This window comes from Sitophilus oryzae, unplaced genomic scaffold (genome assembly GCF_002938485.1).
Source record: "Sitophilus oryzae breed Bouriz unplaced genomic scaffold, Soryzae_2.0 scaffold_1396_pilon_pilon, whole genome shotgun sequence".
Taxonomy (NCBI): Eukaryota; Metazoa; Arthropoda; class Insecta; order Coleoptera; family Curculionidae; genus Sitophilus; species Sitophilus oryzae.
In genome coordinates, this window is record NW_022146055.1 from 8,526,460 (window position 1) to 8,539,268 (window position 12,809).

General features: G+C 30.0%; 1 protein-coding gene across 1 annotated transcript in view; it reads left to right on the forward strand.

Annotated features, from left to right (window-relative positions):
- The first annotated feature begins 2,130 nt into the window (after window positions 1–2,130).
- LOC115875990 (LIM/homeobox protein Lhx5) overlaps window positions 2,131–12,809 on the forward strand; it is a 179,380-nt gene continuing 168,701 nt past the window's right edge. Inside the window, exon 1 of the mRNA XM_030891634.1 lies at window positions 2,131–2,478. The gene's annotated coding sequence lies outside the window, so the exon portion shown is untranslated. The remainder of the gene's footprint in view (window positions 2,479–12,809) is intronic.

Here is a 12,809-nt window from a genome sequence, read left to right on the forward strand (position 1 = left end):
TCCAAAAAATCCTATATGGGTATTTCGCCACTGCAAGAAAATCTACAAAATAAAATAGTTCTTTTTTGTAAACACTTCTGCGTTAATCCCAAACGGAAACTACTTGTCAGAAGTTAGGTTTACAGATATACAAATTTGCCTAACGAACAAAAAAATGCTTAACGTTTCGGACAGTTTATCTCTTTCCGTCGTCGGAAGCAAAAAAAATACAAAGAATATAAAGAAAATAAAAGATTTAAAATATTTAAATTCAACTAAGTATTCGAGAACACTCTAGTTTTTCAAAACAGATACGTCTATACAAAAACCGTTGACGTTCTGTTAAAATGACATTAGGTATATCAAGTTAAACAGTTAAACATCAAAATTAACAATTACTGCCTGACAACAATTACTTAATGAGGTAAAACCAAAAAGACTCAAACTTTCTGTATGATTATTTTTTAATTTGTTTTTAATTTTTACTTATTATGTTATATGTTTATTTATGGTATGTTAATTAAAATCAAAGAAGTGACATTACTAACCTCTGCATCATACATTACTAACCTCTGCAGATGCCTGAGCAAAACCTACATTCATTTTTATTAGACTGTATTAAAAAAGCTTCTTTTGTTTTTCGTTTACAATAATTAATTAAAATTTAAAAATATATATTATTATTTATTTTTATTTAAATTTGTACAGGTGGCGAAATACCCCTTGGACTTTTTTGAAGAGATGCTTTGTATTGAAAGTGACATTAGAAAAATTTTGCCTAATGCTCTCTAAAAATTGATTTTTTCGCTGAATTTCGAAAGATTTTATTACAAAAAGTTGTTTCCTATTTAATTTTATATAAGAACTTACACTAATTTTCACCCATCTAGATTAAAAAAATCGTAATTTTTAACCAATAGCCCCAGCTAATTCTCGTAAAATTACTGACGGGAGCTCAATTATTGTCTGTCAAATATTTATCTGGTATTTATATATTTAGTTATTTTTTTTGAATAAATTTATAGTTTTTTTTACGAAAAGTTGCGTGATGCAAACTATGATGAATTTTTCCATATATCGAGGTGAGTTCATTTCTGTACATTTTCTCTTCTCATCTCTGTTTCTATTACTCAACTTAAGTTTAAATCTTCTCTAAAAATCAGGCCCTCTCATTTTATAAATTGGATCAGAGATCAATGTTATAAGTAGGATATCAGAGATCAATGTTATAAGGTCTGCTAGTAAATGTTTCTAAGCTTAAAGTACCACAACACTATTTATTTAAACTAAAAACTCGTAATACAAAACTAAAGTGTCAACAGGAAATAAATAAATAAATGTGGCAACTTGACATTTTTTACAGCAGAGCTATCACCTGAATCCCCAGCGGGAAATTTAAATTCCAGTTAGTCAGCCCGGCGCCAAATATGTCCATGGTTGGCAACAATGAATTTAAAAATCGCGCCCTCGATTACGTAACTAAAAGTTTAATTGCTATCAAATATATATACCTTAATAGATGTAAAATTTAAATAAAGTTGACAGTAACCTAAAAGTCTATTTAATTCGCATTAAGTCATTAAACAGTAGCTTCAATTCTCATTCCATATTTGCTTTTCTCTATCTAAAATAACCTACCATTAAACAGATAAGCAAATAGTTTACTCTCATTATCACCTCTGCGGTAATTAGAAGCAAAGAACAAAATAAAAACTTAAATCCCATAAACCTGGCGCAAACGAAAAAAAGAAGAAGGAAAGTGAGCATAGCGTAGCCCTGCCCACCGAAAAAGTCAACCTCGTCAGCTCACACCTATGCCAGCAGCGCGAAAAAAAATGAATACAAAACGGTGGCAGGCGTGAGGTGAGGCGACGCAAGACCACAACGCGACCACTAAAAAATCCAGTAGGCAAATGCCAACTTTCGTGCCAAAGAACATAAGAACTTGGGGAGACGAAAGTACGCCGCTCCGAACAGTGTCGATAAAGATCACAACCTCATGGCTGCCAGGTATAGGAGGGGCCAAGCCGAGGGGGTGTGGAAAAACTGTGCCATTGGTTCGAGCGCAGAGTGGGGGCGAAAATCGATGGAAAGTAGGGGTAAGCGACACGAACTTCAACTGGAAGAACCAGTCGGTTTTAACACGTTGTTGTGTTGCTACGTGCTTCGGTGTCGGTTTTTTATGCCCCATACCTGTCAAATCCTGACGTCCGCCCGATCACCGCGTACACGCGCACGGGGTGAACTTGACAAAACTGTGAAATAAGTCGAAGAGAATTTATTTGTAACTGGTGCAGTTGAAGGGTGTTTTAATTTCTAAATTAAAGAGTGGAAAATTCTGGTGGTGTGCTTGTGAGTGCAAATAAGTAAGCAACCTGGCGGCGTACCTAGAAGGACCCGCAATTGCACCCGTGGGGACTCTCGCCTTAAGGGCCGGCCTGGCCCATGTGCCCATCGGGCCCAATTTCAGCAATTTGCAACATTCAACGCACAACATAGGTGGGTTTCGCTTTAATCTAGTATAACATCCAATTCTAAGTTTCAAACATAGACATTATAAGTCACCAAGATACTCAAATGACTTCATATGTATAATTATTGTAGATTTCCTAAATGTTTTATTAATACTCCAAATGCTAAATGTTTTAGTGTCTCAAAGCGAAAATAAAGTCACGAAACGTTTCACAAAATCTAATTGTTTCCTTTGAGCCTTCCCAAAGCCCACGAATTTACTACAACCTAATTACTGGAAAATCATAATGTTTTATATATTATTGTTACCTATAATAAAACATTAGTAATGCGTGTGTTGCAATGAAACCAGATTTTATCATATATCAGTTATCAAAATGTCCGATACAAAGTGCAATCTCCAGAAAAATGCATAATTTATTTGGATTTGATCGCTAGATTATTATAACATAAAATCATCCAATTCTAGTATCTGAATTACCCAGTTGGATCCAGCTTTAATAATCTACTATAATAAAGTAATAATAAAAAATAGAATTTAGATTGGAAGTATTGGTTTAATACACAAATTCATACAGATCTTCTAAAACCAACAAACGTTATTTTAAATTTACATATTGTTCTGCTAACCATGGCAAAATCATCTCTACATGATCACAATTTAATCGTAATTAGTTATGATTTCCGACAAAATCTGCAGAATATATTCTGTAAACTTTGGTTCCGGTTATCAAAATTTGCTCCTAAAGTTCTAAAAGTTATTTTGGGGTGTTTTGGTAGATTTATGTAATAATCAAGCATAATATTAAATATATAAAATATTTTAAAGACATATTTAACTTAAGTTTAACCGTTTATCAATGTTTACTCTCTACATCTCTATCTAGTGATATACATGTAAGATAGGTGGTGTGCTGCAATGGAAAGAAATATTTCAGTTAAAATTAATTCTAGTTATTAGTTTTTTTTTTATTTTTCAAGCATTTGCTGATAAAACTAACCTGGTTAGTGAAACGCGATTCCAGTGTTAAAAGTAAAGTATCTTGGAATATCGTGCTGAATTAGTGTATTATTTATTTTGTTAAACCAAACCAAATTTTTAGTCACGTGATTTAAGCTTGACCGCCAAACCGTTGCCTTTAATTTTAATATGTTTTCTCGAAATTTTTGTATGTTTTCTTCTAATCAAAATATTTTAGGAAACAAAAATAAATTAAATATAAATAAATATATAAACAGTTATTATTTACATCAACAAAATTTGCCTTCTTAACAGCAGTTATGGAACATAAAGGGCCATTACTAACGCTTTCCCGTTCAAAATATTCTAATAAAGTTGCGATAAGTTTTTTACGACAATTAAGCTATCTTGTACACTTCGCACTAAAAGAGGTTCTAAATGAAAAGAAAATGTTGGACTGCAAGGTCTGCTAGTAAACATTTTCAAGCTTAAAGTATCACAACACTATTTATTTAAACCAAAAACTCTTAATACAAACCGAATGACAATGTCAGGAAATAAATCAATAAATGTGACAACTTCATATTTTTTACAGCAGAGCTACCACCTGAATCGCCAGCGCGAAATTTAAATTCCAGTTAGTAAGCGTGGCGGCGAATATGTCTATGGTTGGCAACAATGAATTTAAAAATCGCGCGCTTAATTGATATGAAATATATATTATCTATAATCACATTCAGACAATTCCATAATGAATTAAGGTGTCATTATTTTAGTTCATTTCTTTACTTTCTTGATTGTTCCTGATTTGCTAAGAATTGGACATAAACGGTAAACGAAGTGCAGTAATTAAAATTGTATAATTCTAATGTATAAATAAATCAATAATCACCTATATGTTGATGCACATTATCACTCCATTGCCGATGATTTAGATAGTATTCAAGATGAATGTTTTCAATTTCTTGATGCCTGATTCAATTCAGAGTGTTTCTCTAGAAAAGTAACAGCTTTTAGTATAACAGTTTGCTTTTAACAAAGTTATTAAGTAGGCAGTTATTGACAATTAATCATTTGGAGGAGATGATTTTCTGATAGTAATTTATTTTTCCATTTAAGAACATTTTCTTTAGTTTTGGGCATAGACCAGCTTCTTTATCAAAAACCTTGGTACTAGTATTTTTAGCAAATAATGGACATTTATTTACTTTGACACTTGCCGTTATAATGTTCTAAAATTCATTTAGACACAATAAAAACAGTAGGTAGTACAATAAAAGTTTTGAGGGGTATATACAGGGTGTCCCAGGCTAAGCGTGCATTAGAAGTTTCTAGAGAACTACAACATCTAGTTCGGAGATTTTTTGTACATCATACGATTAAAAATATTTTCAATATGGCGGCACTTCCGGAAATACCGAAAGTTGACAGCAACTTTCTTATTTTAAATGGGTGCCCCCATTTTTTATTATGTACTATGTATGTTAAATTCTCTGTAAAATTTTATGAATTTTGATATTAAACACTCTATATCTAACATTGACCGTTTTTGAGAAAAAAAATATTTAAAATTTTTGAACGAAAAAAACTGCCTGTCAAAAATATGTATATAGTCTAAACGTCAAATTTAGCGATTACCACAACCACTGTGCCATAAAGAGAAAACATGTGGCTATCTATTTCAAAAATTAAATTGTTCGAATGTCATATAATAATGGCCGCAGCTGTCAAAGAATTGAGCGATTAAAAAAATATCATAAATCATTTTTTTTTCAAATGGAAACCCACTTTTTTATTTCGCTGTTGAAAAGGCTTTTCAATTCGTTACTTTTTACTATAGATGTTCCTATACCTAAAATAAATTGTTTTAAAGTTATTGAAGATTTACTTTTAAAGCGTATATTTTTCTTGATTTTAACCAGTAGCCTATGACTTTAAACGTCAAGTGATAGAATAGATAAAACAATAAGATCTAAGCCATGCCATATTGTGACGCTTTATTCAAAAAGCAGCATCATTTTCGAGCCAACTTTTTTTTCTTTTGCGCTGTTTTTTCTTTCGATCATACGGAATATTATTAATAATATCAACTACTAGATATCGCTATAAAGAGCGAAAATAGGAGATATATTTTAATAAATACACTTTTTGAATTCTTAAGCAGGCAGTATTTATACTATAGGAAATTCAAATAATTTCTTTTCTGACAGAAGGAAATAAATTGTCTGGCCATTTGACACTTAATGTCAAAGGAAGCTAGATAAAATCAAGAAAAATATACGTTTTCAAACTAAATCTTAAATAACTTAAAAACGATTTATTTTAGGTATAGGAACATGTATAGTTAAAAAGTAACGAATTGAAATACCGTTGTATTAGTGAAATTAAAAAAGTGGGTTTCGATTTGAAAAAAATGATTTATGATAATTTTTTAATCACTCAATTCCATGAGAGCTACCGCTATTATTATATGACTTTTGAACCATTTAATGTTTGAAATAGATAGCCACATGTCTTCTATTTATGAATGTGGCTGTGGTAAACACTAAGTTTGACTTTTAGGCTAAACAAATTTTTTTGACAGGTAGTTTTTTTGGTCCAAAAATTTTATATATTTTTTCTCTCAAAAACGGTTAATATTAGGAATAGAGTGTTTAACATCAATATTCATAGAATTTTACAGAGAATTTAAGTATGTAATAAAAAATTGGGGCACCCATTTAAAATAAGAAAATTGCTGTCAACTTCCGGTATTTCCGGAAGTGCCGCCATATTGAAAATATTTTTAATCGATAGATCTCGTTGTAAAACAATGATATGCAAAAAAATCCAATCTAGATATTGTGGTTCTCTAGAAACTTCTAATGCACGCTCAGCCTGAGACACCCTGTATAATAGAGATATTGTAAACAAGCAAATAATAATATAGTACCACGTTATCTAAAGCCAAAGGAATTAAATGAAAATATAGTACTTAAGTGACGTTGCTTTCTTTAGTTTAATTGGCTCAAGAAGTATCACTTCCGAAACCACTTTGAGGGACAAACATTATTTCTTGACAGTTATATTTTTTTCTGTCTGAATGTTATTTTTGTTTTACATGGCAGTAATTAAAATTACTGGTACTTTTAGCAAATAACGGACATGTATATACTTTGACACTTGCCGTTATAATGTTCTAAATTGCATTTATAGGTACAATAAAAACAGAAGATAGTAGGTACAATAAAACTTTTCAGGGGTATATACATATAATAGAGATCTTGTAGACAAGCAAATAATAATACCATTAGTTATTGTAAAGGCAACCACTGAAACAAAATTATTTAAGTTCTACCAAGAAAAGGCTTACCAGTACCTCAGCAAACCAGCCAACTTTATCCAATATTGTTAGTGATATTATATAAATCAAAATAAAATTTATATCTTTACATAAAATGAACTACTCTTCGTTTATTTATTACTCTTATTTAATTGTAAATACTATCACGTTATCTAAACCCAAAGGTAAAGTAAATAAAAATATAGTACCTAAGTGACGATGCTTTCTTTAGTTTAATTGACTCAACAGGTATCACTTTGAGGGACAAACATTTTTTGACAGTTATATTGTCTGACTGTAATATTTTTGTTTTACATTGCATCCAAATGTTATCTACAAATTTTCAGACTTCAGAAAACAGTTTGGAGTTATTTTTTTCAGATTATTTTCTTTCTTTTTAGCAAAGACAACTTCCTTGTCGAACATTTTCTTACCAAAACTCCATCTAATATTCACAGTTGATTTTGCATTCAAACCTTCGTACCTGTACTTTTATCAAATAGCGGCTTTCTTTGGTACTTGCCATTATAGAGTTCTAAAATAAACTTAGGTACAATAAAAGTGTAGGTAGTACAATAAAAATGTTGACTACTATAGGCTATTACAATCTATATACTAATAATCTCCCTATTATAATCCTATCATAATTTATACAGGGTTGTTCACCACATACGACACGGAGTATTGTAGCTAAACGATGAGATTTTTACAAATTGTAAGTTTTGGGTTCGATGAAGGACTATTAGAGGTACAATTTAAAAATAATTTTACAAGATACAGAGTGTCCCAAATAAGTAAAAAATATCAAAGTTGTATTTTTTTAAATGGAACACCCTGTATATTATTACATTTTTAGTTTCTACGATTAAAATAAAGGTAAATTTGATTAAGGTTTATTATACTTAAACCTTACCGTTTTTGAAATATTTTCAATTTTGTGAAATTGCAGTAAAAATTTTAAGGCTTCATTTCTCCAAGGGTATCAAAGTTTTTAATACTAAATATTTACTGAAGTTTATTTACTGATCAATTATTGTGTTGCAATAATAAAAATAATACTACCTTATACAGAGTGTCTAAAAATTTATTTTAAATAATTATTAGCTTCAAACTTGGCAATAACTTGTTTAATTTAAATGGAACACCCTGTATATTTTACGAGAATCAGATGCACAATTTAATTGTCTATCAAATTATATTATACCATTTTTTACCTATCTCTTTAAGTTTCCGTAGAAAATGCATTTTCTTGTAATTTAGAACTTATTTATCAATATACCCATGGACTATTGACATTTTAGATTATTTTTAAAGATGTACCAAATTTTTAAAGAGTACAGATACTAATATTGTCGATATAATTCATTTATTTCATTAAAAAATAAAAAAAAACTGTTTAAATATTTGTTAAAGAGGACCAATTAATATGATTCCAGTATTCAAACTACATTAACTGACTGTTTGCGTTGATTAATAATAATTGCTCCAAATACTAAAAAATTGAATTTTATATGGGCATTAGACAGTGTGATAAAAAGTAACACCTTAAAAATGATATTTCATTTTTTAATAAATGCTTATTTATAACAACAGAGATTTTAATTTGATAACTTATTATTATATTGATTTCTGACTCAAATCCACATTTATTTATAATAATTTATTAACGAACACAATTAAGTATGTAATTAGTTAGTATATGGGCGGAAATAATGGTGTTATATTTAATTAACGGTAAACTCTTTTATAAAGATTTAAATAGTTTTCTTTTTGCATACAAATGAGCTAGTAATATTATCGTTTTGCTAAAAACGATAATATTACTAGTCTGTACATTTTATACATTTGTTGCTTTAAAAACAATCTAAAATGTCAATATTCCATGGATATATTGATAAATGAGGTCTAAATTAGAAGAAAATGCATTTTCTACGAAAACTTGAAGGGATAGGTAAAAAATGGTATAATACAATTTGATAGACAATTTAATTGTGCATCTGATTCTCCTAAAATATACAGGGCATTCCATTTAAATTAAAGAAGTTATTGCCGTTTTAAGCTAATAATTATTTAAAATAAATTTTGAGACACTCTGTATAAGGTAGTATTATTTTTATTATTGCAACACAATAACTGATCAATAAATAAACTTCATTAAATATTTAGTATTAAAAACATTGATACCCTTTGGAGAAATGAAGCTTTAAAATTTTTACTGCAATTTCACAAAATTGAAAATATTTCAAAAACGGTAAGGTTTAAGTATAATAAACCTTAATCAAATTTACCTTTATTTTAATCGTAGAAACTAAAATGTAATAATATACAGGGTGTTCCGTTTAAAAAAATACAACTTTGATATTTTTTATTTATTTGGGACACTCTGTATCTTGTAAAAATATTTTTAAATTGTAGCTCTAATAGTCCTTCAACGAACCCCAAACTTACAATTTGTAAAAATCTCATTGTTTAGCTGCAATACTCCGTGTCGTATATGGTGAACAACCCTGTATATCTCTAATAATTTATATATCTCAAAATTATTAGGGGCACATAAATTAAACTAGGTACGGATGTTGTAAACAATAAAAAATGGCAATACTATTGTTTATTTTAAAATCTCTATTATAATTTATATAGTCCTAAATTACTATAGTAGTCCGTGCTAAAATAACTAGAATTATTTTAGCCACTTGATCCAATCATTTATCTTCATACACAAAACGAATTAAAGTCTTATATCCATATTGTAGTAGAACAACCCAGGGTCGTTAAACTAAGTTGATGAGGTAATATTTTAGCCAACTCTATAACAAGCAGCTTAAATTAAATAAAGGAACCTACGTTAAAAACTATTTTTGTATTGTAACTTACCTCGGATGCGCTCGACAGAAGCACTATTAGCAAAATTTTAGGAGAATAGTTTGTGTAAATCAAACGCTAAATTTGTAAATAGCCCTATTCATTTTATTAAATGAAATTAAAGGAGTGCCGTATTTAGCCTGGAATTTACAAGTAAAAGAGCACGGCAGAGAAAGCCTTGATCACTTTTCCATAACTATGCTGTTCTGAACTTTAATAAAAGAGAAATACTAGTAATATAAAACTGTCCTCATACCAAGGTTTGCAGCTCATAGATTCAAGACATGCCACATTTATTACATTCAAAACTGAAGAGTTTTTGTTAGTTCAGCAGGTCCCCACCCGCAGGTACTAAGGTCTCTTGTTGGGAGTCTCGAAGCTAAATTTGAAGGTTTGGTGCAAATATTTTTAGATTAAGAGTTATTATATTTATTGTTTTTGGTTGCTTATTTATTTGGTAATATTTTCGCCCAATCACGGTCGAAAAATGTTAGTACGAGGCCCTTATTATCACACCGAACCAAAAACATCGGCACGAATGGACAGTAAACTATATTTAGATTACTTTTAAACTGAAATTATAGATAGCATAATCGATTCTATTAAATTCATATTCATGTTATATGATACCTTTTTTAAAAAATGTCTATACATATGTGGCGGATTCATCTATCCAAAAAACTATATATACTTTATATCTAGACCCTTAAATGTTAGAATTAAAGAACATAAAGATTATTTAAGACATTCATGGGACACAGGGCTCAGAATAAATTTTAATAACGCCAAAATTATAATGAAAGAAGCGATAGCCTCTAAAAGAAAAATAAAAGAGGCTTTTTTAATTCAATCTAATAAAAATAAATGTATTGCTCATGCATCTGTAGATGTTAGTGGGGCTTTTTGGTTTTACCTTATTAAGTAATTGTTATCAGGTAGTAATCGTTAATTTTGAAGTTTAACTTAATATAATGTCATTTTAACAGAACGTCAACGATTTCTTGTAGACGTATCTGTTTTAAAAAGTAAAGTGTTCTCGAATAGTTCAAGTTAAATATTTTAAATAGTTTTTTTTTCTTGATTCTTTATATGTTTTTGCTTCCGACAACGGAAAAAGAAAACTTTCCGAAACGTTAAGCATTTTTTTCTTTGTTAGGCAAATTTTTATTACTGTAAACACAACTTCTGACAAGCAGCGTCCGTTTAGATTTAACGCAGAAGTGTTTACAAAAAATAACTATTTTATTTTGTAGATTTTTCTTGCAGTGTATTGGCGAAAAACCCATAAGGATATTTTTGGATAGATACCTTTTTTATTTAAATAATAAGAAATCATTTACTTTACTTTTAATAGCATTCTTTGTCACAATGACCAAAACTTACATACCAAAAAAATATATATGCGTCTCGAACGGTAGTATAAAAGCTATTACCTAACACCTATCATCTCTATTCATTGTATAATTTCCCTCTCCCTAGCTTGTAAATAATATTTTAAAAATCAATAAATAGGTATTTATGTATACAGAGTGTCTTAAAATTCAATGTATTTTACAGTAAATAATATCTAAAGGCAAAGGTAAAGTAAAAGAAAAAAATTGGCGCCGGGAGGCACTTATAGCCGCCCATACTAAAATATGTTAATAAAAAGCATTTTTTTATCTCAAAAACTGCGACTTTGACTGATTTTGATGTTATTACAAATTTTGTAATTCCATACCCCCTCCAATCCCCTCCCATACCCCTTTACCAACCCCCCACCCCACCAAAGACTAATGGCCAGATTCGCGGATGCCACAGTATTTTTGTGCCAAATTTGGTTAAAATCGGTTTAGCGGTTTTTGATTTATCGTGTTACAGACGTACAGAGAGACAGGCAGACATTTTTTACTGTCATTGTGTCAGTTTTTACTTTAAATTTACAACACAACAAAAACTTTGGACGGTCGTGGATTCTATATTAGAATCATCAACACATGGTTCGTACTATTAGTTGTAACCATCAATCACTCAACACTTAAGTTATAATCATCTGCTGAAGATGTAGTATGATCTTGTAGTATATTTTTCAATTTTATGTTGTACCAATAAAGGATCCAATCTAAAATGACTCTTTTGAAGGTTTTTTATTTTTTGTTTAAAGAGTCGAAAATATCTATAATCGGATGATATTTCTTCGAACTGAGTCATACCGAACAAAACTACTCCACAAAATGTTTAAGAAAACACCACGAGTACGAAGCACGTTAAAACGCAAAGTAAATAAATTTGACAGCTATCATAAACGATCAGGCAATAAATTAACGACTATATAGAACCATTAAAAGATTTTAAGATGTGCCAATGAAATGCCAGTAGTGCCTTTCTGTAAACAGCCGCTGAAAGACACCGAGATAGATTGTCTAAGAAACGAGTATATATTTCAAATACTGAAACTGGCAACGCTTCTGAATATAAAAGAATTTATTAAGATCTGATCCAGATATTGTAGAAAACAATTATGTATTTCCCGAGGATGTTTCTGGCTGCATTCAGTACAAAAGTACTTATTAATGATTAGAGAAAAGAAATAATATATGTATTATAAAACAACAAAGCTCTATTTTCCATTTAGCAACATTGTATAAAAGATGCATTTAAAACACTCAGGAAGTCTCCTTGAAGAAACATATTTTCATAATAACTTTGTTAAGAAATTCTAACGGTACCAGGTACCAGTAGCAAGGAACGCCTTAACATGCCAAATTAATGCAATTGACAGTAGTTGTAAACACGACAGGCAGTAAATTAGCGACTTTAGAGATGCATTAGTACCTTAAAGACGTGCAAAAAGATGTCGGTGGTGCGTTTCTATAACAGCTGCGGAAAGACACCGCGAAAAATTGTCAAAGAGATGGCTGTCTTTGAAACAATGAAGCCGGTACCGCTCTGTGAACATAGACAGAATAGATAAATGATGTAGGTATCGTAAAACAAAAGGTTTATTATTTTGACCCGGTTTTGAAAAGAATTCCAGCACGTTTTATGCTACGAGAGAGAAACTTGATTTTTTGTGGATTTTGCAAACCGGATAATTTGTTATAAGAACTATCTATGAGAAGCCTGTAATATTACCTAATACAAATAATACGAAATACAATTAGAAAAGCAGCTATCAGTATATTATCTCTTAGAAAAATATACTATCAGGAATATTTTAAATACATATCGGGA